Source organism: Triturus cristatus, chromosome 7, assembly GCF_964204655.1.
Source record: "Triturus cristatus chromosome 7, aTriCri1.1, whole genome shotgun sequence".
In the NCBI taxonomy this organism is placed as follows: domain Eukaryota; kingdom Metazoa; phylum Chordata; class Amphibia; order Caudata; family Salamandridae; genus Triturus; species Triturus cristatus.
The window spans coordinates 1,286,149,123-1,286,173,701 of NC_140590.1; the positions used below are offsets into that span (position 1 = coordinate 1,286,149,123).

The 24,579-nt window shown below is 43.2% G+C and overlaps 1 protein-coding gene and 1 long non-coding RNA gene across 2 annotated transcripts in view; one reads left to right on the top strand and one right to left on the bottom strand.

Moving 5' to 3' along the window:
• The window catches only part of LOC146811895 (sulfotransferase 1 family member D1-like), a 266,881-nt gene that overhangs the window by 84,739 nt on the left and 157,563 nt on the right, over positions 1-24,579 (bottom strand). The window lies entirely within an intron of this gene.
• LOC146811896 (uncharacterized) overlaps positions 1-24,579 on the top strand; it is a 166,063-nt gene that overhangs the window by 10,770 nt on the left and 130,714 nt on the right. The gene's annotated exons all lie outside the window — the stretch shown is intronic.

A 24,579-nucleotide genomic window follows, 5' to 3' on the forward strand; every position in this document is an offset into this window, starting at 1 on the left:
CTTTTTCAGACGGATACTGGTGGTAACTGAGTCTGACTAACCAGTGCTAGAGCCAGTGCTATGTTAAAAGACACTCAGAATACAGTGAAAACACCTACATACACTAGGGCACACTATGTGTTGGGGTCCCCCTGTGATTAGCATGACCTCCTCTGTAAGCCCCTAGTATATAATAGGGCAGGGGATTAAAACTACCTCTTAAAACGCACCACAGGGCGTGTTTGAACACGTCACCTCATGCCCCGTCCCCTAACTTCCCCACTGTGTAAACACGCCCTGTAGCCGTTTTAACTTGGGGAGATTAAGTCCCCTTGAATCCTGAGGGTCCCTAGGGTCCAACTAGACCACTAGGTACCTCCAGTAAGCGCCACAGAGCTGCGTTGCAGAGAGGTGTAAAAAGTGGCACGGCCTTCACCACCTCTCTGCAACGCAGAGCAGTGGTGCTTACTGGAAGCACCTGGTGGGCTAGTTGGACCCCAGGGTCCCTCAGGATTGAAATGGAATTATTTCCCCAACTTAAAAACGCGCCACAGGGCCTGTGGGCGTTCTGAGTTGAGAGATTAAGTCCCCTTGAATCCTAAGGGTCCCTAGGGTCAAACTAGCCCACTAGGTACCTCCAGTAAGCGCCACATAGCTGCGTTGCATGGAGGTGTAAAAAGGGGCGTGGCCTCAGAACACCTGTCTGCAACGCAGCTCCCTGGCGCATACTGGAGATACCTGTTGGGCTAGTTGGCCCTCAGGGACCCTCAGTATTGAAGGGGAATTAATTCCTCAACTTACAACTGGCCAGGGGGCGCGTTTGCAGAGTGCTGCAAGGAGGGGGCGTGGCCTCCGGCGCGATGCCGGTCTTTTATTTATTTATTTTTAAGAAGGAGGGCTGTGTGGCCCCCTTTCTTTTTCTAATTTATTAGCCCTGGGGACCCCATCCCCCAGGGCCTGCACCCTAATTTCTTTTGTTGAAAAAAATTAATTTGGCCCTCCCAAGCCCTTAATCGGCCCTGGGGACCCCAACCCCCAGGTCATGGCCTTTTATTTATGTTTTTATTCTTTAGGAGGAGGGCTGTTTTGCCCCCCTCCTCAGGCCACTTATGGCCCCGGGGACCCCATCCCCCGGGGCCAGCCTTTGTGTTTTTTTTTTTTTTTTTTTAAGATATATATTTATAGAAACACCTAGGACATGCTGGACAAACCGTATGTACCTATCACCATGACGATTTGTGTGATATTCATTAAAAGGCGACTATGCATACAATGAATCCACGTAGAATGTATTCACACCGCTAGTGAAGCTCTGACATGTCTGACACCCTACCGTGCCTAATCCCGGCGCCCCCGCTGGTGGATACTCTCCAAGTAGACATCCTTGTCGTTTATTTATACAAACATGGGTAGCTATTGACGGGCACATTTAATACACACGCACACCAAGCCATTCAAAGGGGATTCGACAAAAATTCGACCAAACTATGCAAGAAACCCCCTCACGGTTAATAAAACACACATCCACCGCCGGATGTGTAATACTTTTTATTTTACTCTCTGGAAAGGAGACAAACCTCCCTTGAGAGTCACAGCGTGCTCCTGGCTGAGCCCAATGCTGTGTTACACCCACCAGTGCCCGCCGAGTGCCACACACCTCTGTGTTGTATTCCACCAGCTAGTGCGTATGCTATGACACTCTCTAGCCCATGTGCACTGTAACACCACCCCGTGAATATGTCATGCCACACTTGCCTTCGCACGGGTTATATTGCCCCATCTAACGTGCCTTCCTCGATGCCTATGTTCTAAAGCACAGCGCTATGCCATACATATTACAATCTGGGATCCATATCTTTGTCACAGTGCATATGCAATGTTACACTCCCCAGCACATATTTTATATTAAAACTTTAGAGACTAGTTAGGTTACACAACACTGCCCTGTGCATATTACACTCCAAGGCGCATATCACATAGCAAGCGCTAGTGCCTGTGCTATCTCGCGCTCTCCAATGAATCTGTCATTGCGCACAATGTATTTCATATTATATTTCACGTCCGGTTCATCTTGCATCACACTTTTTGGTGCATAGTTTATACCATATACTATATCTAGTTTTCATTTTCAATCGTGCTCTCAGCACTATGTTCTATATAACACTGCGTCCACCTACCCTTTTCACGGGCATTACATTTTGCGATGGGGGGGTTGAGGGTCAGGGGATGTTTTTGCCAAGTGAGCCCAGAGTCACAGTCCCAAACGTCCTCTTCTTCCTGAATAAAATTGAGATTATGCTGCATACTTTAAGTAGTTCGCACAGATACACATTTTAAAAACAATAAAGTTCCTAATACCCACCTTCTATGAACAGTTAGCTTGCTGCCCCATCCACCTCCTCCCTATCCTCTGTTGTCTGAATCCATGGACTAGCCTCCTCCCTCCTGCCATGCATGGTCTGATGTGCTGCCACTGCCCTGCATTTAGCATGATGTACCAGTCCACTCATCCTGCCCTCCATTGCCCAATTCTATGGCCCATCATTGACCTCCTGCTTAGCCTCTGTGCTTTGCTTGCTGCCCCTATTCTCCTTCCCCCTGCCCTCCGATGTCTTTGTGCATGCCCCAGCTCCATCCTTTTTGACCACCATGTTCCATGGACCTGCCACTCCTATCTACTCTGAGTTTTCTGTTGAGCTGCCACTCCCCTACCACCTGCCTAGCATTGTCAGATGACTGTAACCTGTCCCTGCCACCTCCACCCTGTCTGTCCACTTGCCATACCCCTATCCCCTTCCTCCTGTCCTCCATGGTCCATTTTACTGCCACACCCTTCTGCCCTCTCTGGTCTGTTGTGCTGCAACTGCTCCTCCTGCCTGCCCCGCGCGGTCTGTTGTGAGGCCCCTTCCCCTGAACTTTGTCTGTGCACAGGTCCTGACCCTCCCTTCTATCCTCCATGGTCCTTTGTGCATGCCCCTGCACCCTCCTTCTTGCCCATCATAGCCATTGTGCTGCCACTAACCCTCCCGCTTGCCATGCATGGTCTTCTGTGCTGCCATGGCCCCTCCCACCTTTCCTGTGTGGTCAGCTAGCTGCCCCTGACCCCCTCCCACCTTCCCTCCATGGTCTGTGTGTATGCCATCATAGTCTCACTGTTGCTCTCCATGGTGTGTCTTGTTTCTAGTGCCCATCCTGCCTGACCTCCATGGTCATCTTGCTGCTCCTGCCCTGCCCCCTTGCCCCCAGCCCTCTGTTTCCATGTGCAGACCCCTATTCCCTCCCTCCTGGCTTGTCGGTTCCATTGTAATGCCCCTGATCCGTCCCTCCTGCCCTTTATGGTCTGTTATGCTGCAGCTTTCTCTCCTGTCTGTCCATTATGGTCAGCTAGCTACCATTGCCTCTTTCCCCTCTGTTGTCTGTTGTCCATGTGCATGGTCCTGTCCCCTCCCTATTGCTTTCTATGGATTGTTGTGCTGCACTCCCGTCCCGCATGCCCTGTGTGGTGTATTGTGCTGCTGCAAACCCTGATGCCTGCCCTGTAGGGTCAGTTTGGTGCACCTCTCAATGTCCCTCCTGTCCTCTGTTAACCGAGTCCATGTCCCTACCCCAATTCCTCCTGCCTACCATGATCCAATGTACCATACTTGCGCACATTTTGAACTTGGTAAGAGGGAGATTTTGAAATAAAACTGGGGTATTGATTTTCCCCTTTGAGTTACATTGAAAAAGAGAAGATTGTAGACAGGAAACAGATCAAGTAAAGCCCATTTGAGCTTAAAAACATTGGACGTTTCCTGGCTGAAACGGGTCTGTTGGCATGTATGGTTGTATGACCACTGCCTCTTCCTTCTGCCCACAATGGTCTATTATATTGCCACAGCCTCTCTTGCCAGTCCTGTATTGTTGGTTTGTTGCCCCTGCCCCCCTTTCCACTGCCCTCCATAGTCTGTTGTGCTGCCACTGCCCTTCCTGCCTGCCTAGTGTGGTCAAATTGTTGCCTCTGCACTCTCCTACCTGCCTTCAATTTTCAGAGTCCGTGCCCCTGGCCTCTGCCTCTCAACAGTATCCCAATGAACAACTAGATTGCTAACATTCTATATTCATTACAAAAGTGTGGAATGCCTGACGTCATCTTTATGTAATCAAAACTGTAATGCCTAGAGCATTTCCTTTAGAAATTACATATATGAGAGGGTCTTATTTGCATCAAAATTATGGTTAGTGCTCTAAAAAACTAAAATGAGGACATATTTTCTGAGTTTTCAAATAGCGACAAAGAACTTTTAAATTATTTGTAATCTTAGTTTTTTTTATCCAGTTGACCACTTGATTAAATGTTGCATCCAAGGGGAGAGGGTGTGGTGTTACTTCCAGAGCTGCAGACTTTGCAACTGGGGAACCAGGTTGGAGTTTCTGCTTCAGCTCAACATTCTGTGATTCTGGTCAAATCACTTAATCTCCCCATGTCTACAACCAAAATGAATTTGATCTTGTGTGATGTAACCAATGTTCATGTAAAGCACTCCAATACCTGACAAGTCTGCACTATATAAAACTGCAAATACACAAAAAATAAGTGTTTTGCACACTTCTGTCATTGGGCTATATTTGGGCTACATCTGGGTGATATTTGGGCTACATTTGGGCTCTTTTGTCTCTGGTGGCCATTTTAGGAGATTTATTTGTTATGAAGTTTCCTAATTTCCTCATTTACTGCAGTCTCCTCAGTAGGAAATGCTTTCAGTTTTTTACTTTGATTCCATCAAGAAGGTATTCAGATATGTCACACATTTGCCATAAATTCTGAATGTTAGCACTCTAGTTGCTCATTAGATCACTGTAGTAAAGCTACTGCTCACCACGGAAGTCTACTGCTAGTATTAGAAGTGCATGTTTCAGTCTGCATATCAGAATTTTTTAATGAAATAGAAGAGGATTTGAGAAGTCACTCAAAATGTGCCCTAATTTTTCTTTCTTCAGCACTAATCATAATTTCTATGGCAAAATGAACCCCCTCATTGTGTTCCTTTTTAAATTAAATGTTTTAAGTGTTACCAGTTTATTCCAATCAAGATGGCTTCAGGTGTGCCATACGTTTGTCATAAGTAAGACAGTAAGCGCTCTAGTTGTTCTTAAGAACACTCTGGGACATTCTGTCATTGGGCTATACTTGGGCTACATCTGGGTGATATTTGGGCTACATTTGGGCTCTTTTGTCTCTGGTGGCCATCTTGGCAGATTTATTTGTTATGAAGTTTCCTAATTTCCTCATTTACTGCAGTCTCCTCAGTAGGAAATACTTTCAGTTTTTTACTTTGATTCCATCAAGAAGGCATTCAGATGTGTCACACATTTTCCATAAATTCTGAATGTTAGCACTCTAGTTGCTCATTAGATCACTGTAGTAAAGCTACTGCTCACCAGGCAAGTCTGCTGCTAATATTCAAAGTGCATGTTTTAGTCTGCATGTCAGAATGTTTTTATGAAATAAAAGAGGATTTCAGAAGTCAAAATGTGCCCTAGTTTTTCTTTCTGCAGCACTAATCATAATTTATATGGCAAAATGAACCCCCTCATTTTATTCCTTTGTAAATTAAATGTTTTAAGTGTTACCACTTTATTCCAATCAAGATGGCTTCAGGTGTGCCATACTTTTTTCATAAGTAGGACTGTTAGCTCTCTAGTTGTTCTTTAGAGCACTCTGGGAAGCTGCAGTAGAACACAAAGGAATCAACTGACAGTCTCTGCCCTTGTTGGATGTACATGTTTTACTGAGAACGCCAGACTTCATTCTTACATGACTGAGAAAGATAATGTGAATTTACAGAAAATATGCTCTCAGTTTAGCTTATAGATCACCTTCCAAACCTCTGTGGGAAAAGTATGAGAAAATAGTTTTCTCTCAAACATGGTTCGTGATATCACAGCAGAAGGCTTTTTCACATGGTAAAATCACCTTAGAACACACCACAATTCCTAAAATGGGTATGGTACCATCAACAAATGATTTATAATGTAACTAAAGTCTTAAAACCTTCTGTTAACTGCAATGCTTTTTAATGAGGTGCTATCATGTATATTGGTCCCAAGATGGCTGCCAACACTTCTTGGATGAAGTACTGACAGCCAATCAGATCTCACGATGAGATGTGTGGTTAGGCTCCGCCCAGATATGTATGTGATTTTACTTTTGATTTTCTCAGGAACTACTGAACAGATTGACACCATATATGCAAAAGGCACATGCCTGACCTGAGGACTACCTCTTTGCCAAATTTCAAGTAATTCTGTTCAGCCGTTCGGGCTGTACCTTGGACTAAAGGTCCCTATGGAAAATTGCATGGGGAAAACGTGTTTTGGGACCCCCCTTTTTTCCCAGCCCCCGCTTGACGAATCCCCCCGAGACTTTCAGGGAAGGAGCGGAGCAGAGCGCCCAACCTATTTTGCGAGGATTCGTCAACCGGCGCCAAAGTTATTCCAAATAGAATGTTGCGGATTTCCTATGGAAACACGGTCCTAACTATAACTATCTACTGGCGACTGCCAGTAGATAATATATATATATTCACTGAAAAAAACATAGGTTTCAGGGGCATTATAGTTAGCTGGACATTTCCCTCGTACAAAACCCTAGAAATTCCCCTGTTATAGTTAGTTCAGCTAACTATTACTCGCGCCCCCGCAATGCATTACTGATGACGTCACATATTACATCACTCATGACATGGTCAGTGTCATCAGTGATTTCATCAGTGATGACATTGATGACGTCATCCAGTGAGTCTGTGTTTCTGTAAAGTTTTAATAGGTTTAATATATATATTGAAAGTCCTGTTGAAGAATGAGTGGGTGTACAAGTGTGTGAATGGATGATTTTCTAGGTGCGTAACTGACTCTATAAGTGAGTCATTAAATGTATCTTACTGCAGACTAGTGACTAAACTGTGTGAATGTCTGTATGTGTCTGTGTGTTGGTGTATAAGTGGCTGCATGGTTTTGTGAATAGCTATATGAGTGTCTATATGGGGTATTGATTGGTTGTCTGAGTATCTGTATGGGTGCCTGAGTGTTTGTGTGCGTAGGCTGTGTGTGACTCTGTGCATAGATGTGTGAGTGGGTGATTCTATGGGTGCATGGTTTTAAGAGTGCATCTGTGATGAACTGTATAGTTGAGTGAGTGTATGTATGGGTGTGTTAGGGATTGAATGTATATCTCAGTGGTACATTTGTGACTAACCACATATATTAAAGGCAGTATATATGCGTGAAAGAGTATATAAGTGGGTATATGTAAGAGTGTGTGATTGTGAGAGCGGCTGTATGGATAAGTGTGTGCTTGTATCAATGATTGTATAAGAGCGTAAGAATGTGGTACTATTTTTATGAGTACGTGAACTTGAGTGTGTATAACTGCATAGGTGAGTAAATGGGAGTGTAATTAATTATTTGCATGACTGACTAGGTGTGAGAGTACCTCTATGGATGATTGGTGGTGTGTGAGTGTCTATGTAGGTGTATAAATGCATATGATAGTCTTGTACGGAGTGACTGTAAGTATGAGTGACTGTACAGGTGAATGAGTGGGGGTGTATGTAGACCTAAGAGTTAATGAGTGGGTATGTAGATATTGGTTTTTGAGTATCTATGGTTTTGAGAATGGAAGTCTGAAATTTTGAGTCGGTGTATAAAAGGTTATATTAGGGTGTGAGAAGATGCGGTAATTTATCACATGGATGACGTCATCAGTGATGTCATTTGAGATGTCATCATTGATGTCATCAGTGATGTCACCGACCATGTCATGAGTGATGTAATATGTGACGTCATCAGCAGTGCATTGCGGGGGCGCGAGTTATAGTTAGCTGAACTAACTATAACAGGGGAATTTCTAGGGTTTTGTAAGAGGGAAATGTCCAGCTAACTATAACGCACCTGAATTGAATTTCTAAGCGTTTTTAAATGCCAATTTCTAACTATAACGCCCCTGAAACCGATGTTTTTTTCAGTGAATTTCAAAGGTTTTTTAAATGCTAATTCCTATCTATAACTTATCTCTAAAGATATCATGAAAAGCATTCTTTTTTAAAAGTAGGGTGCACATTAGTTTTGTGGAAAAGCATCTTTGTGATTGGTTAAGAAAAAGCAGTTTCAAAGTGGAGTACATATCATAGGATAACATTTGCTCAGATCAACCACACCTGCTACTTGCATTTGGAAGGCACTGTTGGAACTTAAAACAATCATCAACTTTTAACCTGCACGTCTCGTTAAATATTCAAGAAAATGTTACAAAAAAATATCGTTAAGTTTTAAAAAATTGATGAACTTTTAACCTGCACGTGTTATAGAATGTTCTAGAAAGTGTGTTGATAGAATACGTTGCACTTCTGACTTCTATGTGTTGTTGAATATTAAAAAAACGATTCATATGGAAAATTAAAAAGAAACCAATAGAAAAGTTTTCAAACCTAAAAGAATCAAGGAACTATTCTAATTTATTGTTTACATGTATTTATGTGTGCAGCAACAAAATTAAAGGCACAACAACACTAGGAAGAGGAAGAAGCAGGGGGAGGGGGGGAGATGGGCAGAATGGCACACATGCACAATTAAGTACAACACACATATAGACTAACAATGTCCAAAATGAAACACACCAACAAGGAGCACAAGTCACACAACCCGCCAACATCACACCACTGAACGAGCATAGAAGTGAAATCACGCTGCATTTATACAGGATGTGTACAAAGGCCAGTCGTTGGTGTTGTGGGATGTCTGCGACCGTGGTCTTCATGGATGAGATGCCCAGCATGTGGCACATGGTCGAGTTCACTGTGTGTTATGTTGCCAAATGGCTGCTCCTCCCTCCCACGAGCCCCCACACTTTTGTACGGTGAGCTGTTGTATCTCGTGCACTCGTACGGCACGCCATTGTAATGCCTATTTGCGCATGTTCTGCTACATTCCAACTACAACATCACAGTGCCGTTTGGAGGTGGTGCATGCCACTTTACAACATCGACTGCTACAGCTCTTGCAACAGGCCACACCAGAACACAGAGACACACTTACCGCACTTCCTGTACACGGACATGTCCGAGACACCCCGTTCCCCTTGCCGGATAGGCACACCCCTGCACTGACCTGTGAACCCCAGACAAGCACACGCCAGTTGTGCATGCAGGAGGATGCGTACGTAGCTACACATCCAGGCTCACTGCCAACGCTGAGGTGACAGCACACTGTGATGTTGCAGGGCTCGTGCCTATCATGCTAAGACAATGACCACAGGGACACACTTACTAAGATATGGGTTTGGGGTGCATTGGTGGTCCTGGAGTTGTTGCGATGAGTCTTTTGGCCCTCATGGGTATCCCTGTATCAAGCTCATTGACTCTATGGCACCTGTTGGTGTTCTGGTGTGGTTCTTGGCTGTGTTCCCTTTTATGGTGCAGGTAGTTGTCCTGCTTAACACCAGCAGAAAGCAGGTGTAAAATCCCTGGTGCTAACGTGTCTTATCGCCGGAATTTGTTTTGCATTGCAATTGCTGTGAAAGTTGTGATGTGATTTTTTTCGTGTGCAGAACTATATACGAACTGAGCAGTGTATCTCGTCAAGATCCAGCACCTGACGCACTATTCCCAATCAATATAAATACAATGAGATTTCTTAATAGATTTCGTGTGTACACTGTAAGTGCAGCCAATACCTCAGTGCAATACAATACAGGATTTTAGTATTTAGAATAAATCGCAAACGTGCACCTCATGTCTTTTTGCACGGGAACGGCTACTCTCTATTTCATTATCAGCACTTTAACGGAAGTAAAGTTCAGAAAAATCTAACACACTATTCAGAAGTTGGTGCAAACTGCAGATATCACTAGTATTCCAGCGATAAGTGCCCCAAAATTTAACACCATGGTGGACTCCATCAAATAACAGTAATAAGAACAAGAAAGAGTCACACAGCACTTAAGAGAACAACCAAAAACATTATTAATTTTTTTTTCAAACTTTATTTTTTATAATAATAAATATATAAACGTTAAACTATTTTCAAACTTTATATTTTTATTAAAATAAATATAAACAATAAACTAATAAACAAAATGTAACAACCATGATACAAAACAACAAAGCGGAACACTCCTGTGGGAACCACGGATGTCGATGACAGACCTGCAAAATCAAAAAGATTGTTAAAAAAAAAACATGGTATTCTTAACAAAATACCACAAGAAACAAATCACAGATAAATAAAATGTATACAGCTAACAAAATTTTATAAGTTTAACTTACAAAAACTGTAATTGTTGCCGCTTTAAAATATTTACCGAATCTGAGGAATTTTTTTTGCAGAAGGCACCACGCCCACAACGTTTTCCTTCGGTGGTGTGGAAATTTTTAACTTTTCCCAAGGGGCAAATAAAGATCAATGCCACCTTGGTCACGTGCAAGATTTGCAAAAGAGTTCTGTTGCGAGGTGATCCTAACAAGAAATACTCGTACGGCACGGCAATTATGATGAAACACCGAAGGACCCTTCATCCAAACAATATTGCACGAGAAGAGTGCAAACGGATGAGAAACACTCCTATTCTGTATCTGTAAAAAAGAATCACAAATAAATGTATATTAATAACTTTCAAATTTATATGATTCCATTACTGTACAAACACATTTTATATAAAAACTGACTAAGAAACTATAGCCCTAAACCACAAGTGTGACGATCGTTAAAACAATACATGAATAGTGCATACTACTTTGAAGCAGTTCATGCCCTAAAGCCTACCTCACTAAAAGACTACATGCTAATTGACTAAATGATTACAGTACTATACGGAGACACACTGGGTGAGTGACAGGGTGTTTGCTAGAAGAGCATGAATACTAACTAGGGAATTCAAGGTGTGAAACACAACTGTGTAGGTGATTAGAGGACTGCATCAATACTGCATAGGCGTTTAAAGCAGTCCATGTGCTAAGGCCTGGCTCACTGCATGACTACTTGGGTACTGACTGAATGATTAGACTACAACAAAGAGTGTGCCTAGGTGAATTTATTAGTGCTAGGCTTTTCGCACAGGAAATGGATTAGCACTTGGTACTGAATGACTCACTACAGGAGTGCAAAGGCTGTATGGACTGTATGCTGGACTGTATGGATACTGACTAGGAAATTGAAAGTGTGAAAGACAAGTATCTAGGTGGTTAGAAGACTGCATGCATAGTGCATAGGGGTTTGAAGCAGTCAATGTGCTAAGGCCTGACTCAGTGTATGAATACTTAGGCACTGACTAAATGATTAGAGTACTGCAGAGATAGTATCTTGGTGAATTTATAAGTGTTTGGGTTTTAGCACAGTGAATGGATTAGTACATGATGCTGAATGGGTCAGTAGAGGACTGCAAAGGGAGTGACAGGGTATTTCCTGAAAGTGTATGGATACTGACTAGGGAATTGAAGGTGAGTAAGACAATTGTGTAGGTGGTTAGAGGACTGCATGTATAGTGGATAAAGGTTTGAAGCAGTCCATATACTAAGGCCTGGGTCACTGAATGAGTACTTGGGTACTGACTGAATGATTAGAGTACTGCAAGGAGAGTGCCTGGGTGAATTTATTAGGGTTTGGCGCAGTGAATGGATTAGTACATTATGCTGAATGGGTCACTAGAGGAGTGCAAATGGAGTGACAGGGTGTTTGCTGGAAGTGAACGGATACTGACTGGGGAATTGAAGGAGTGAAAGACAAGTGTGTAGGTGCTTAGATGACTGCATGCATATTGGATAGGGGTTTATAGAAGTCCATATACTAAGACCTGGCTCTGTGCATGAATACTTAGGCAGTGACTGAATCATTAGAGTACTGGAAAGAGAGTGTCTGGGTGAATTTATAAGTGTTTGGGTTTTGGCACAGTGAATGGATTAGTACATGCTGTTGAATGGGTCTCTAGAGGACTACAAAGGAAGTGACAGGATGTTTCCTGGAAGTGTATGGATACTGACTAGGGAATTGAAGGTGTAAAAGACAAGTGTATAGTATGTTAGAACACTACATGCATACTGCATAGACATTTGAAGCAGTCTATTTGGTACTTAGATTCTGACTAAATAATCCGACTACTTCTAGGACAGTGCTTAGGTAAAACTTTTAAATTTTCAGTTCTGCCACAGTGAACAGAATAGTACATGGCACTACACCTTAGTGTCAAACCCTGACTCATTTTATCAATGCATAAGCAAAGACTAGCTTCTAATGCTACTAAAACTTGACAACATAACAGGTTTTAAATTAGTTATCTGTCAGCAAATACACGATGTTACTAAATGCCTCTCTCACAGTGGTTCTCAAATGCACACAGACTCAGTGTGATTCTACACAACAACCACTATACCTAGAAGTTTACCAAAAACCATTCACTTCTGTGGAACTGGTAAGCGAACTGCACACAATCTTCATATTTCAGGACTGCACTTTTATGTCAAAGCGTGACTCATATAATCAAAGCATAAGCAAAGACTGGCTTCTAATTCTACTAAAACTTCACAACATGACCGGTTTTAAAACCGGTATATGTCAGCAAATACACGATGTTACCAAATGCTTCTCTCACAATCCTTACCCAAATGCACACAGACTCACAGTGTGATTATAGACAAAAACTATCCCTAGGAGTCTACCAAAACTCATTCACTACAGTGGAAGTGGTAAAGGAACTGCATACAATCTACATATTTCACGACTACACTTTAATGTCAATGCCTGACTAATTTAATCAACGCATAAGCAAAGACTGGCTTCTAATGCTACTAAAACTTGACAACATGACAGGTTTTAAAACAGTTATCTGTCAGCAAATACATGATGTTACCAAATGCTTCTCTCACAGTGATCCCAAATACACACTAACTCACAGGGTGATTCTAGACAAGCACCACTATCCCTATGAGTTTACCAAAACTCATTCACTACAATGCAAGTGGTAGGCGAACTGCACACAATCTACATATTTCACAACTGCAATTTACTGTCAATGCCTGACTCATATAATGAAAGCATAAGCCATAACTGTCTTCTAATGCTACTAAAACTTGACAACATGACATGTTTTATAACACTTATCTGTCAGCAAATACACGATCTTACCAAACACTTCTCTCACAGTGGTTCCCAAATGCACACAGACTCACAGTGTGATTCTAGACAAACAACACTATCCCTATGAGTTTACCAAAACTCATTACTATGTCAGTAAATACACGATGTTACCAAATGCTTCTCTCACAATCCTTACCCAAATGCACACAGACTCACAGTGTGATTTTAGACAATCAACACTATCCTAGGACTTTACCAAAAATCATTCACTACTGTGGAAGGGGTAAGGGGACTGCACACAATCTACATATTTAAGTACAGCACATCAGTGTCAAGGCATGACTCACTTAATCAACATATAAGCAAAGACTGGATTCTAATGCTACTAAAACTTCACAACATGACAGATTTTAACACAGTATCTGTCAGCAAATACATGATTTTACCAAATGATTCTCTCACACTGATCCCAAATACACACTAACTGACAGTGTGATTCTAGACAAGCACCACTATCCCTATCAGTTTACCAAAACTCATCCACTAAAGTGCAAGTGGTAAGGGAACTACACACAATCTACATATTTCAGGACTGCACTTTTATGTCAAAGCCTGACTCATTTAATGAAAGCATAAGCCATAACTGTCTTCTAATGCTACTAAAACTTGACAACATAACCTGTTTTAAAACAGTTATCTGTCAGCAAATACACGATGTTACCAAATGCTTCTCTCACAGTGGTTCCCAAATGCACACAGACTCACTGTGTGATTCTAGACAAACAACACTATCCCTTGCACTATATCAAAACAAATTTCTTCATCTAGAAGTAGTACTACATTTTAGTATAGAAATATAACATAACTAATTTCACAAATTCATAAACAATGACTGGTTTCTAATTCTACCTAAATATAAAAACTGCACAGTTATCTGTCTACAAACACATGAAAAACACAAATGCCTATCACAGAATGGTTTCTACATGCACACACATTGTAGAGAAAAAAGTACTCCCTACACTTTAGCAGGAAAAATACATTAGTCTGATTAAAATAGTCTACATACATCCCCTCACAATTAAATAACTCATCTTTGAAGTTCTTTTTGTAGATTAAGGAGTATATCAATCACTCACCATATTTTCTTGTACAGAATCTCTGCACCTCTCAGCAAAAGCAAAGAATGAAAAAGTTTCCCTTTCATTTTCCACACATATACATGTAAACATCAAATCACAATCCTTCGCACATAAACTCAAAAGCAAACTCACATTTCTATTGGTTAAACATTTCAACCCTTTCCAACTGAAATACATTTCAACCCTTCCCCCAATCTGCCTTCTGCCTCTTACCAAAGAAACAGGTCATGGAACATTGCACTGAGCTCACAGGTCACACGTTCAGCACACAATGTTCCTACACAAGACAGGAAGTGTGCTTGACTTTTCAACATATCAGCTTATCATATATATTGTTCCTTACAATCTGTTTTTGTTAACCAATAACAATCATACCTTTAAAAAACAAAAATCTACACCCTACCTTTAAGTGTAAAAAGTTGTTATACAACCAATGATTTCTTGTCGTTTTTCAAAAAACGTTGCCGTGGATCCGCGCACCCACCGCGAGAGAATCCGTGCATCCAACGCGATAGGATGCGCGCACCGTGCGCGCATTTTGCCGCTTTTTTTTTTTTAAAAAGGGGGGCCCCAGGGGGTCCCTCTAGGACCCCCTAAGCACCTCTAGAGGGTCAGAGTATTTCCACTCTGCCCCCTTTACATGTTTTACGCACTTATTCCCCTTGCTTCTTCAGCCTCGCTTCTACCGAGGCAGAAAATGGCCGCCAACAGTTCCTGGTTTCGAATGTAGAGAGACGCGAGGGTGCGCGCTCCGTTCGGGGAGGGTGCGCTTACGGTGCAGGTACGGTCCGCGGATCCTCCGCGGCCATAGATATCACTAACTTTTTTACCCTAATTTTCTCAGGAACTACTGAACAGATTCACACCAAATATGCAAAAGGCACGAGTCCGAACTGAGGACTACATCTTTGCCAAATTTGGTGTCATTCCGTTCAGCGGTTCGGGCTGTAGCTGCAACAACAGATCCTATGGGAGATTGCATGGGGAAAACGTGTTTTGGTTCCCTTTTCTTGAGAGATGGTAGAGATCAGCAAGCGTATCAGACAGCCAGCGCTTGTCCTAAACCAGCAGAATCGCCCCGCGAGTGCATCTCAAGAAAAGGAAACCTTGGATTTTTTTGTAATGTGGCCCTGCCTGTGGCCACGAGAATGCACCGCCACAATATCCTGGTGGGTCCCTTGCTGCTTATGGGGGCGGCGTTTGCAGGAGCAGGGTGACGCTGGGTGATTTACAAGTGCGGCTGAACTGTACATTTGAAGTGCTTTTAAGAACCTTTATTCTATCGCAACTGAGGGTGGCGACCCACTTGGGTGATAACATAGACTACCAGTCCCAGAATTCATAGCGTGACTCACCTGAAGTGTATCATGTCACGTGTGTTGTTAATAAATAAGGGGATGTCATTGGTTGTTATCGTTTGCCCCTGGTTGTTTTAACTGCCCAGGAAGAAGGGCGTGAGCCCGAAACGCGTCGGCAGAGATGGTAGAGATCAGCAAGCGTGTCAGACAGCCAGCGCTTGTCCTAAACCAGCGGAATCGCCCCGCGAGTGCATCTCAAGAAAAGGCAACCTTGGATTTTTTTTTATATATATATATATATATATATATATATATATATATATATATATATATATATATCTCAAAAACACAGGTGCTCAGCCCTTGAGAGCGCACTCGAGAAGCCGCAATCTTCCTGGAAGCAGGACCAGCATTTCAAACCCAGGAGTCCTGCCTGACGCGTTTCGGATTCGTTTCCTTAATCGTAGGCAACTCCAAATTCAAGCTGACGGCACTTTATTAACGCGCCAGGCAGGACTCCTGGGTTTGAAATGCTGGTCCTGCTTTCAGGAAGATTGCGGCTTCTCGAGTGTGCTCTCAAGGGCTGAGCACCTGTGTTTTTGTTGTTTATTCACACCGGCTCCGGGCGTGGAGAGCGCACCACCCCTGAAATGTGGGGGCACACGCACACAATCATGTTGTTGCCGTCGGTGGAGAAGCTGATCCGTGGATTAGAGGTGGGACTGACATCTCACGGCCCATCCTGGGCCGAATCGCCTACCCATTTGGGGCAGAGACATGCTGTTGACACTACAAGTCCCACAAGTCTGTGGGAACTCGTATCAAGGAGCCCATTGGTGGATTCATATTTGAAATAAAGTGCAGTCAGCTTGAGTTTGGAGTTGCCTATGATTAAGGAAACAAATCCGAAACGCGTCAGGCAGGACTCCTGGGTTTGAAATGCTGGTCCAGCTTTCAGGAAGATTGCGGCTTCTCAAGTGCGCTCTCAAGGGCTGAGCACCTGTGTTTTTGTTGTTTATTCACACCGGCTCCGGGCGTGGAGAGCGCACCACCCCTGAAATGTGGGGGCACACGCACACAATCATGTTGTTGCCGTCGGTGGAGAAGCTGATCCGTGGATTAGAGGTGGGACTGACATCTCACGGCCCATCCTGGGCCGAATCGCCTACCCTATATATATATATAATGTTGTTCAGAATTTTAATGCTAGTAATTCTTTTTGCTGCATTATATAAAAATTCAGAATGTTTGCCTAAATATAACAGTTCTAGACCGAAATGTACTAAGGTGAATTGTTTGTAAATTATGTTCAAACCAAACGTACACACTGGGAATAGGTAGACTGTTATTTATAATATGTTTTTTAACATGTTCTAAGATGGCACCCGTAGTGGTAATGTGACAATTTCCTGAGTGCAAAGCAAATACTTGTCCTTCGCTTATGTTGTTATTTTAGTGACTATTTTAATGTGGAAAAAATGGCGCTCCTACATCGTGAACAAAGCAGCGTGAAACCGCCAAAACACATAAAACGCGTAGATGTTGTCGTTTTAGAAATAAATAAATCTGAGTGATTATTACCTCATGGAGTGCTGGATGGTCTTTGCTGAAAGCGGGGATCTCATTTGACATATATATGTATATATACATATATATATATATATATTCCGGCTCACACAGCAGCAAACACTACGATGCGCACACTCCTTCCGCAATAAGAGGCCCTTTCCATAAAGTGTGCGCGGTGGTTTTATTGCAAGGTTCAAAGACGGTTTTTATTCTTTGAACCTTGCAATAAAATCACCCGTGCACTTTATGGAACTGGCCTCTTATTGCGGAAGGAGTGTGCACATCATAGCATTTGCTGCTGTGTGAGCCGGAATAGAGATAGTATCCTCAGATCCTGGTGCGCACCGTTACTGAAGAGTCCCGGCTTTCGTGAGGGCTGTGAGATTTAGTATATATGTATATATAAAAATCTATCTATCTATCTATCTAATCTAGCTTATCTCTCTCTTATATATATGTATACAGAACAAATCTCCTCCCAATCCAAGACCTTGGCACGCACCGTTGCTGAAGAGTCCCGGCTTTCGTGAGGACTGTGAGATTTAGGATATGTATAAATGGAAAAAAAAATAATATATATATATGTGTGTGTATATATATGTATATATATATGTGTGTGTATATATATATATATAAATATATATATATGTGTGTGTATATATATGTATATATATATATGTGTGTGTATATATATGTATATATATATATGTGTGTGTATATATATGTATATATATATATGTGTGTGTATATATATGTATATATATATATGTGTGTGTATATATATGTATATATATATGTGTGTGTATATATATGTATATATATATATATTCACTGAAAAAACCATAGGTTTCAGGGGTGTTATAGTTAGCTGGACTTTTCACTTGTACAAAACCATTGAAATTCCCCCGTTATAGTTAGTTCAGCTAACTATAACTCGCGCGCCCGCAATGCACTGCTGATGACGTCACATATTACATCACTCATGACATGGTCAGTGACATCACTCATGACATCACTGATGACATCTCAAATGACATCACTGATGACATCACTGATGACATCATCCAGTGAATGTGTGTTTTTCTGAAAATTAAATATGTTTTATATATGTATATCTCAAGGTCGATGGAAGAATAAATGAGTATATAAGTGTCTAAATGGATGATTTGTTTTTGAAAAATTGATTGTGTAACTGACTGATTAAGTGTATCATAGTGAATACATGGCTTAGTGAGTAATGTTTAAATATGTAAATATCTGTATCAGTCTCTCACTTTGTGTATAAGTGGCTGCATGGGTTGGTGAGTAGCTACATGGGTGTCTATATAGGTTATTAGTTGGTTTTTTGAGTATCAGTCTGAGTGTCTGCATGGTTCGGTGGGGGGTATTACGTAGTGCATAGGTGCATAAATGAGTGACTCACTGTTTGTATGTGTTGAACACAGCATGTGTGCAGGACTGTATGGGTGGATGAGTGTGTGTATGGGTGTGTTAGTGAGTGAATGACTGTCTCAATAGTGTCTTTATGAGTAACTACATATGTTTTAAACTAGTATATGACTATTGGTGTATATATGTGAGTATATGTGAGAGTGAGAGATTGAAAGAGTTCCTGTATGAATAAGTATGTGTTTCTATAAGTGATTGTTTAAAAGACTAAGTATGTGTAAGTTTCCGTAGAAGTAAGTGTGGTGGTGTGTGTATAACTGTATATGCAAGTAAATGTATGTTTGATTCTTTATTAGCATGAGTGACTATGTGTGTGAGTAACTCTATGGATGAGTGGCATTGTGTAACAGGATGTATAGGTGCATGAGTACATATGATGAGTGAGTACATGTATGAGTGACTGTATAGGACTGTTGGTGAATGAGTGGATGTGTATGTGGATCTTAGAATTACTGAAGAGGTTGTTGTAACTGGTATTGGTATGTCCATTGTTTTGAAAATTGTAGTCTCTATTTTTGAATGTGTGTATCAAAGGTTATATTAGGGTGAGAGGAGGTCTGCCACTCTATCACAAGGATGATGTCATCAGTGATGTCATCAGTGATGTCATTTGAGATGTCATCAGTGATGTCATGAGTGATGTCACTGACCATGTCATGAGTGATGTAATATGTGACGTCATCAGCAGTGCATTGCGGGCGCGCGAGTTATAGTTAGCTGAACTAACTATAACGGGGGAATTTCAATGGTTTTGTACAAGTGAAAAGTCCAGCTAACTATAACACCCCTGAAACCTATGGTTTTTTCAGTGAATTTCAAAGGTTTTTTAAATGCTAATTTCTAACTATGCCTACAGAGATAGGACATGTGAAGAAAGAAGAAAAAATGCACAGAAAGAAACAAAAGAAAAAATGCACAGAAAGAAACAAAAGAAGTGCAGAAAGAAGCAACCGAAGTCCTCAAATACGAAGATAAGTGCAGGAAGAAGGATAACGTGCAGAAAGAACAAAAAGAAGAGCAGAAAGAAGCCTTGTTGCAAAATCATCCCGTACCCTCAACTTTTTCAGACGGATACTGGTGGTAACTGAGTCTGACTAGCCAGTCCTAGAGCCAGTGCTATGTTAAAAGACACTTAGAATACAGTGAAAACACCTACATACACTAGGGAACATTATGCGTTAGGGTCCCCCTGTGATTAGCATGACCTCCTCTGTAAGCCCCTAGTATATAATAGGGCATGGGGATTAAAACTACCTCTTAAAACAGGCCACAGGGCGTTTTTGCACACGTTAACTCAGGCCCCGTCCCCTCCCTTCACCACTGTGTAAACACGCCCTGTGTCCATTTTTAGTTGGGAGATTAAGTTCATTTGAATCCTGAGGGTCCCTAGGGTCCAACTAGCCCACTAGATACCTCCAGTAAATGCCACAGAGCTGTGTTGCAGAGAGGTGTAAAAAGTGGCACGGCCTGGACCACCTCCTTGCAATGCAGCTCAGTGGCGCTTACTGGAAGCAGTTGGTGGGCTAGTTAGCCCCCAGGGGCCCTCAGTAATGAAGGGAAATTATATCCCCAATTTAAAACGTGCCATAGTGCGTGTTTGCACACGTCACCTCAGGCCCCGTCCCCTCCCTTCACCACTGTGTAAACGCGCCCTGTGGCTGTTCTAAGTTGAGAGATTAAGTCCCCTTGAATCCTAAGGGTCCCTAGGGTCAAACTAGACCACTAGGTACCTCCAGTAAGCGCCACAGAGCTGCGTTGCAGAGAGGTGTAAAAAGGGGCTTGGCCTCAGAACACCTGTCTGCAGCGCAGCTCCCTGGCGCATACTGGAGATGCCTGTTGGGGGTGCGTTTGCAGAGTGCTGCACGGAGGGGGCATGGCCTCCGGCACGATGCCAGTCTTTTATTTATTTTAATTTTTTAAGAAGGGGGGCTGTGTGGTTCCCCTTCTTATTCTAATTTATTGGCCCTGATGACCCCATCCCCCAGGGCCTGTCTCCTAATTATATTTTTTTGACCCCAATCCCTAGGGCCGGCCACTGTTTTTTATTATTTTAAAAAAATATTTATTTATAGACACACCTAGGACATGCTGGACAAATCGTACGTACCTATCACCATGACGATTTGCGGGATATTCATTAAAAGGCGACTATGCATGCAATGAATCCACGTGGAATGTATTTACACTACTAGTGAAGCTCTGACATGTCTGATGCCCTACCGTGCCTAATCCCGGTAGACACCCTTGTCGTTTATTAATACAAACATGGGTAGCTATTGACGGGCACATTTAATACACATGCACACCAAGCCATTCAAAGGGGATTCGACAAAAATTCGACCAAAACTATGCAAGAAACCCCCCTCACGGTTAATAAAACACACATCCACTGCCGGATGTGTAATACTTTTTATTTTACTCTCTGGAAAGGGGACGAACATCACTTGAGAGTCACAGCGCGCTCCTGACAGAGCCCAATGCTGTGTTACACCCACCATTGCCTGCCGAGTGCCACACACCTCTGTGTTGTATTCCACTAGCTAGTGCATATGCCATGACACTCTCTAGCCCATGTGCACTGTAACACCACCCCGTGAATATGTCATGCCACACTTGCCTTCGCACGGGTTATATTGCCCCATCTAACGTGCCTTCCTCGATGCCTATGTTATAACGCACAGTGCTATGCCATACATATTACAATCTGCGATCCATATCTGTGTCACAGTGCATATGCAACGTTACACTCCCCAGCACATATTTTATATTACAACTTTAGAGACTAGTTAGGTTTCACAACACTGCCCTGTGCATATTACACTCCAAGGCGCATATCGCATAGCACGCGCTAGTGCCTGTGCTATCTCGCGCTCTCCAATGAATCTGTCATTGCGCACAATGTATTGCATATTATATTTCACGCCCGGTTCATCTTATATCACACTTTTTGGTGCATAGTTTATACCATACACTATATCTAGTTTTCATTTTCAATCGTGCTCTCAGGACTATGTTCTATATAACACTGTGTTCACCTACCCTTTTCACGGGCATTACATTTTGCGATAGGGGGTGGAGGGTCAGGGGGTGTTTCTGCCAAGTGAGCCCGGAGTCACAGTCACAAACGTCCTCTTCTTCCTGAATAAAAGTGAGATTATGCTGCATACTTGTTCATATTTTAAGTAGTTCGCACAGACTCAATGTTTTAAAAACAATAAAGTTCCTAATACCCGCCTTCTCTGAACAGTTAGCTTGCTGCCCCATCCCCCTCCTCCCTATCCTCTGTTGTGTGAATCCATGGAATAGCCTCCTCCCTCCTGCCATGCATGGTCTGATGTGCTGCCACTGCCCTCAATTTAGTATGATGTACCAGTCCACTCCTCCTGCCCTCCATTGCCCAATTCTATGCCCCATCATTGACCTCCTGCTTAAACTCTGTGCTTAGCTTGCTGCCCCTATTCTCCTTCCCCCTGCCCTCCGATGTCTTTGTGCATGCCCCTGCTCCATCCTTTTTGCCCACCATGTCCCATGGACCTGCCACTCCTATCTACTCTGAGTGTTCTGTTGAGCTGCCACTCCCCTCCCACCTGCCTAGCATTGTCAGATGACTGTAACCTGTCCCTGCCACCTCCACCCTGCCTGTGCACATGCCATGCCCCTATCCTCTTCCTCCTGTCCTACATGGTCCATTGTACTGCCACACCCTTCTGCCCTCCCTGGTCTGTTGTGCTGCAACTGCTCCTCCTGCCTGCCCCGTGTGGTCTGTTGTGAGGTCCCTTCCCCTGAACTTTCTTGTCTGTGCACAGGTCCTGACCCTCCCTTCTATCCTCCATCGTCCTTTGTGCATGCCCCTGCACCCTCCTTCTTGCCCATCATAGCCATTGGTCTTCTGTGCTGCCATGGCCCCTCCCACCTTCCCTGTGTGGTCAGTTAGCTGCCCCTGACCCCCTCCCACCTTCCCTCCATGGTCTGTGTGTATGCCATCACAGTCTCACTGTTGCTCTTCATGGTGTGTCTTGCTTCTAGTGCCCATCCTGCCTGACCTCCATGGCTATCTTGCTGCTCCTGCCCTGCCCCCTTGCCCCCAGCCCTCTGTTTACATGTGAAGACCCCTACTCCCTCCCTCCTGGCTTGTCTGTTCCATTGTAATGCCCCTGATCCGTCCCTCCTGCCCTTTATGGTCTGTAATGCTGCAGCTTTCTCTCCTGTCTGTCCATTATGGTCAGCTAGCTACCATTGCCTCTTGCCCCTCTGTTCTCTGTTGTCCATGTGCATGGTCCTGTCCCCTCCCTCTTGCTTTCTATGGATTGTTGTGCTGCACTCCCGTCCTGCATGCCCTGTGTGGTGTATTGTGCTGCTGCAAACCCTGATGCCTGCCCTGCAGGGTCAGTTTGGTGCACCTCTCCATGTCCCTCTTGTCCTCTGTTATCCAAGTCCATGTCCCTATCCCATTTCCTTCCATGATCCAATGTACCATACTTGCGAACATTTTGAACTTGGTAAGAGGGAGATTTTGAAAAAAACTGGGGTATTGATTTTCCCCTTTGAGTTACATTGAAAAAGAGGATATTGTAGACAGGAGACAGATCAAATAAAGCCCATTTGAGCTTAAAAACATTGGACGTTTCCTGGCTGAATCGGGTCTGTTGGCATGTATGGTTGTACTACCATTGCCTCTTCCTTCTGCCCACAATGGTCTATTACATTGCCACAGCCTTGAAGGAGGGTAGATTTTGTATCACAGGGGGCCCCTGGCCCGTTCTGTCCACACCTGAAGTATGAGACCCTTGTCCTTGCCCTGCCAGCCGCATTTGTAGGCCGTATTAAATTGACCAGCGGGTCCTGTGTTGCTATATAATTATCCTGAGACATCCTTACCACTCAGCCAGCATAAAACCCCTGTGTAGGCCCTTCTGTTCAATATGTAGGCCTCTTTGTTAAATTGACCATAGCTCTGCAATTTTAGTGTATAGCAGTCTGAAGGCAGGTCTGCGAGGCCTTCTGCTCCAAACTAGTAGCCCCCACCCTACCCGAGTGCTCCGTGCTCGGTATCAAAGTTCAACATCCCACTGAAGCTGTCGACATACAGTAGGCTGCATCCTGGACTGGTACTTGCTTCCTGGGCAGGTTTCCCGCTTTTAAGGAAGTGGTAACCGCAGAGCGTCAAGTTAGGAGAACTGAGGAGATTTTGTACATGAATATATTGAATTCCCGTACAATACCCATTATTTTCTGCTTGCTCTATGGAACTTACGATAAGCGATTGGAATGTGCGGAACTCGCGTTAATGGAAAACTTCTTTGAATTCGAGAAAGTCATCTACCACCAGATCTCTGGGACTTCAATGGGGAGCACTTTTGCCCCTAGTATGGCTTGTCTGTACGTACAACAGTTTGAGGACGACTTCATATATAATCCACATAATCCATTCCTACAGAACCTCAGACTTTGGAAGCGCTACATAGATGATGTGCTGATAATATGGAATGGATCAGAGGAAGAAGCGATGAACTTCGTCCAGTGGGTGAACACCATAGATGTACACCTTAGGTTCACCCACACTATCGGTAAGAACCACGCTATCTTCCTCGATCTAGACATCACTATGGACAATGATGGTTTCTCAACAAAGGTGCACAACAAGCCCACGGATAGGAATAGCCTTCTACTGTACGAAAGCTACCACCCCAAGGCCCTCCGACAGAATCTCCCAGTTGGACAGTTCCTTCGGGTTAGGAGGAATTGCTCTGATACCCCAACCTTTGAGGAACAAGCATCCCACCTCGAAGAAAAACTTGCTGCTCGCCATTACCCCAGAAAAATGATACGCAAGGCTAGGAAACGAGCAAGGAACAACCCGAGAGAAGCACTTTTGGAGGATGTAACAAAGGAGAACACCAAAAGAACAGTATGTGTTACAACATTTACCCCTGCCTCTAATGCCGTACAAAAAATAATTAAGAAAAGATGGAATATTCTAAACAGTGCGGGAAAGCAGTGGGATCCTCCACTTTTTGCCTTCAAACGGAACAAAA